The following is a 5690-nucleotide window of genomic DNA, read 5'->3' on the forward strand; positions in this document are numbered from 1 at the left end:
TCTATCGAAGCTATTTTGTTCAGGATTTGACCATACAATGGAAGTTTGCTTCTTCAGTAAGTCCGTCAAAGGTGCTGCAATCAAGGCATAGTTTTTTATGAAGACCCTATACCATCCTATCAATCCAAGAAAGCTACATATTTCTTTGACGGATTTTGGTATTGGCCATTCTAGCATATCTTTGGGTCCACTGAGATTCCTTCTGCTGATACTATGAATCCCAGATATTCAATCTGACGTTTGAAGAATGCACACTTCTTCATCTTAACATACAGCTTATGTGACCTCATTGTTTCAAGGACAATCCGAAGTTGGGTTTCATGATCTTCTTCATGTTTAGAATAGAGTAAAGTGTCATCGAAGAAGACGAGCATGAAGTCATCAAGATATGGCCTAAAGATATCTGCATTAATCTGTTGAAGGTAGCAGGTGCATTTGTAAGCTCAAATGACATAACTAGGAATTCAAAGTGCCCATATCTTGTGTTGAAGGCTATCTTTGGAATATTTTCTTCCTTGATCCTTATTTGATAGTAACCCAACCTGAGATCAATCTTGGAGAAGATCTTGGCACCCTGAAGATGATCAAGAAGCTCATCTATTCTAGGAATAGGGTACTTGTTCTTGACCGTTGATTGATTCAATCCTCGATAATCAATACATAGTCGAAGTGTTCCATCTTTCTTTTTCTGGAATAGTACTGGAGCTCCTATGGTGAACTACTAGGACGAATGTAGCCCTGATCTAGCAGTTGCTTGAGTTGCTCCTTCAGCTCAATTGCTTCCAATTTAGACATTCTATAAGGTCTCTTTGCAATTGACGCAGCTCTTGGTACTAGCTTAATCTCATGATCCACTTCTCTTTGAGGCGGGAGTTTTGTCAACTCTTCAGGAAATACATCCGCGTATTCCTTTAGCCATGAGGTCCTTCACTAGACTCTTGCTTTTGATCTAACTTGTTAAGCTTAATCAAGTAGACAGGTAATCCTTTTCTGACTCCTTTAATGATCCGAGATACCTTGGCCAATTGGATTTTCGGCACTCCAGCCTCACCTTGAGTTGTGACTAATTCCCTTTTAGAGTTTCAAAAGGAAATTTGGCCCTTTCCACAATGAATGTGGGCATCATTAGGCTTGAGCCAATCCATTCCGAGTAGATACTCATGGATACCTAAATTCATGACTCTGAATTTGGCCGAAGACGTCTTTCCTCCCAGAAAGAATTCCACCTTAGCAGTTTGCCTGGTACACGTAATCTCACGATCATTTGCCAATTCCACAAGCAAGGTAGGTGCTTCTACTGTGGCTATTCCTAATCTTTTTACACAAGCTGGTGAGATAAAGGAATGTGTACTACCACAATCAATCAAGGTCTTGAAACTTTTACCTTGATAGTCTGACGGTGTCTGACCGACGGTGTCTGACCGACGGTGTCTGAATCACCGAGAACTCGCGATTCGGGCCTTTCTTGTGTAGAGCAGCATGGACTGTCGCCCTTTCAAACTCTACTTCCATGGTCAGATCTTCTTCTTCTTCGCGCATTTACCTATTGGCAACGTAGGCGGTTCTTTCTCTACCTCGGGTAGCGGCTCCTTGACCACGGCCCATTCCTTGGTAAAGGTGCTTAGCGATGTCCTCCTCCAAGTTTAGAACATTTCCTCTTGAAGTGACCGGGCTCGTTGTAGTGGAAACAACGAAGGTTTTGGCCATTGCTTTGAGTAGGAACAAAGTTGTTGACGTTGTTAGTCCTTGCTTTCTTTCTTTGTCCCTGATTATGACCTTGAACTCTCTTCATTTGAGGCCTGAATGCTCCTCTGTTCGGGTCATTATAAGACCAGGTTTTGTTACCCCTTGGTCTAGATTGCACCTTTTGAATTATAGGCACAGCTTGAATGAGTGCGTCCTGAAGATCTAATGGACGCATAGATTCGAGACGGGTATTTACTGGGGGATTTAAACCAGCACAAAATTTGGATACGTGATGTGTTATGTCCATCTGCGGTGCATACTTAAGAAGTGAGACGAATTTAGAGTAGTATACGTCAAGAGTGAGCCCCAGCTGTTTTAGCTCGTAGAACTCATTCATTTTCTATGTGTGATATGCAGGTGGTAAGTATCTTCCCTGCATGGCTTTCTTCAGCTTCTCCTAAGTAACGGATCCCCCCACGATCCCTTGATCCCTACACCATTGCTTCCACCAAATCCTGGCTTTGCTAGTGAGCTTCAGCTTGGCGAGCATAGCCTGATTGGCGGGTGCAGTACCGGCTGCTTCAAAGTAATCCTCCATGGATTCAATCCAAATTTTAGCATCTACTTGGACGGACTTGCTTCTCCCGTCAAATTCGAGCGGCTTAATCTACTTGAGAAGAAACTTCTTCTCCTGGATTACAACAGTACTTGATGTAGAAGGCGAACTAGGAACTTGTACCTGGGGTTATGCCTGGATAAAGGTTTCTTAACGTTATTATACGATAATCGTTATTGATTTATATTACATCTTTAATTCTGCTATTACACAAGCAATGTAATTACTTAACTTTTTATCAATTCTCGTGCACAATCAGACATTGATAAGAAGAAGTCTTATTTGTATTTATATGGACATAGCCCTTTCAGAATACAACATTTCTTGCGATGATACGCCACAGTTACATTTAGTTTGGGGAGAACAACGTTGTATTACATTTATCTACATGAACTGTATAATAGTATGGTTTCGAGTCATGGATCTTCAGGAATCGGTAAGTCATTGGAAGTTCAGGGTATCCTTTCCTTTGGAACCCATTCTTCTCATGGTGCCCCAACACTTTAATCATGTCGGTAGGGATCACACGATTTACTTCCTCATATACATATGAGTTCATCTCAGCCCTTCGACCTCGAATATGTAGAGTTGAGTTTACGTGAGCTTCCACAAAAATGAACAGCTTCACAACTTTCAGGTCTTCCAACCACTTGATCCTCTTTAGGTTGGTTTGTAGATAAGCAAACCGGTGGGCAGCTATATAGTAGATTCCTGAGAAACCCGTCCATCTTCGTTCCATGTACAAAGGAGATGGATTATAGATTTGCTCTAGGATGTTCATCATCTCAACCCTTTGTCGATAATGCGGAGAATGCATTGCAGTCATAAACATGACGCGGAATACCAAGAACTTATTCCATGCTTTGTAATTCTGCAAGACAGCATTGAAAGTAAGGAAATGTTTGGATAGCAACATTTGCTTTACTTTATCTTATTAAGATTTTAATAAAAACAATTCCATTGTTAGTTGGCTCTGATACCAACTATAATGTGCCCACTTGTATCTTCAGGACACGTCTTAGCAGTCCATCGGAAAGGATGTCTAGAAAACTCCACCGGGCACTCCCATGGAATGTTACGGGGTTTGCGATCTAGGGCTTTCTGTGTCTACCACGTAGCAGAAGCATTCCGGCCATTCCCACTTAGGGCCGACCTGAATTAGGGTTTTCCTTATTGGTCATTTCCTAACAACAACTAGCGTCGGACCCAAGTGAACTACTTTACGTAGAAACGCCAGGTCCGAAGCGAATTCACGCTGCACTTGGTTCAAGGAGAATGGGAAATGAGAGGGATGCGAAGCTCAATCTCTCTGCCATAAGGCATGGTCCCATTCCGTTCTCCTAAAACAACGTAAATCGGAATCAATTGTAACTCTAGGTCAACGCTTTTGTTGTGCGTGTTTTTGACGATCTTCTGGCTGTCCATCATGATTTGAGAAAAGTTCCCGGCCAACCGGGACCACCCATCCGTAGGACGGACCTATGGCCACATCTACCGCACTTTCCTCGGCTTGTTTTAGTTATTTAATTACCTAGCACATTTAGTTGGACATGTAACAACCAGCTTCTTTAATTAGCTCGTTAGGCACTGGTTCTTTCACGTAATCATATCACTTGACATAGAAAAACAATGTCAAACAAGTTCCTTATTAATAGGTTATCATATTTATCTTTGAAATACAAAAAGTCCAGCCCGTAGGCTTATCCACAATCCGCCCGAAGGCTATCCAGCAATCCACAGGGATCACTAATCTAAGTTTCCGCTCGTAGACTAGTATGCGGGCCTCGACATCCAATCCCGAGTCACGTTAGCCTCTTGTGCAGGGCCCAAAAGGGGAGGGATTTACGGCGAGAGCCTCCCCTAGCACCCAAGTGTCCTCCTGCTCCAAGTAGCGCTCAACGGAGAGACCTCTCACAGCGGGTTCGGTCCACTTTTCCCACGCGGTTAACAACCCCCTTGGTTAGGGTCAGGTAGGCAGTCGGGGGTAACTGAAGCTGCCTCTCCCTTCAAGCCTTTAACCTGAAGTATTAGATATCCATTTATCTTTTAATTCATTGATCATACAAAGCCAAACAGTGCTCTTAAATCTATAACAAGCACAAACATTTCCATTGGTCCTTTTTGTTGGTAAACTGCTAAGGAATGAATCCTTTCTTTCGAATGCATCCAGCACTCGATCCGGGATGACTTACGACTTGGCAAGATCCCTTATATCCTGGGTTAGGGCATACCCTACTAACCCGACTTTTTCAAACCTTAAGTTCATAGACAATTTCAGTTTATCGGCTGGTCTTTTGCTTCCAAATAATTATCTTTACTCAAGAAAGATACTATAATAGGATGATTATTCATCCTCTTGCAAGATAACTTGCGTAAGGACCTGCCAACCTCATTGTGAGAATTGGCCATTCCCTTGTGATCCAATCACAAGATCATACGACTTCGCACTTGTTGCACAAGTGTTGCGTCGAACTATAAGACTATTCTACTCATCAAATGGAGTCATGAAACAAACTGTTTCTGATTACATTAGGCTGACGTTGTCAGTCCTAGAGTTCCAAGTTCCATCTCGTAAGATTCTTAAGGACAAACCCTAGATCACTTCCCAAATATGTTTCACTGTCCCTACATTCGATGAATGTGGGCAAGTATTTAGGGTATAGGATTTTTAGTTTTAGCAATACGTACGATTAGGTCACTATTAATTCCTAGTGAATTTCTTGGAATTTAACTCATTCTACACGATTATTCCGCGGTTTAGGTGTTTAGGTCTATGCCAATTTGTTTAACTCTTGATGATAATTATATTATCATTTTCACATGACTCGTTGTCTATGCGTAAATTGATTTTCAACCCTAACTTATCGATTTAAGGTCAGGCATAGGTTAGGTTAACTCCAACTAATCTTCCTATAACTCGCGAACAAAATTCATGCTAACAAGCAACCTTTTACTAATATTTTATGCAGTTGACAAATGATAATTGCCTAGAGTTTATGCATCGTAAGAATCATTTCATGCCTTGCACTTTCCTAAGGATTCCTAGCACTTTCCATGATGATTCATTGCGAAGAGGATATGGGTTAATAATGCGATATGCAGTTTATACTTCCATGTTTAAACGAGGCATACTATTTTAATTCCGTTCTATAACAATGGACATTAATCTAATTTTAATTCATTGCACTGCATAAAGCTATTTACTAGAAATGCATTTATGCTCCCTTTATTTTGCTTGTTTTATTGAAATATTAATGACTAAATTTCTCTGTCTTGAGCTAATTTTTCTAAAGCATTTAAGACAAAAAATGCATCCTATTTCCAACAATTATCTTTGCACGATTGAGTTATAACAATACCAAATAAAAATGAGGAAGGGAAACCGGGA

Source organism: Lygodium microphyllum, chromosome 19 (assembly GCF_053477565.2).
Source record: "Lygodium microphyllum isolate KBCC chromosome 19, Lygodium_microphyllum_v1.1.10, whole genome shotgun sequence".
Lineage (NCBI taxonomy): Eukaryota > Viridiplantae > Streptophyta > Polypodiopsida > Schizaeales > Lygodiaceae > Lygodium > Lygodium microphyllum.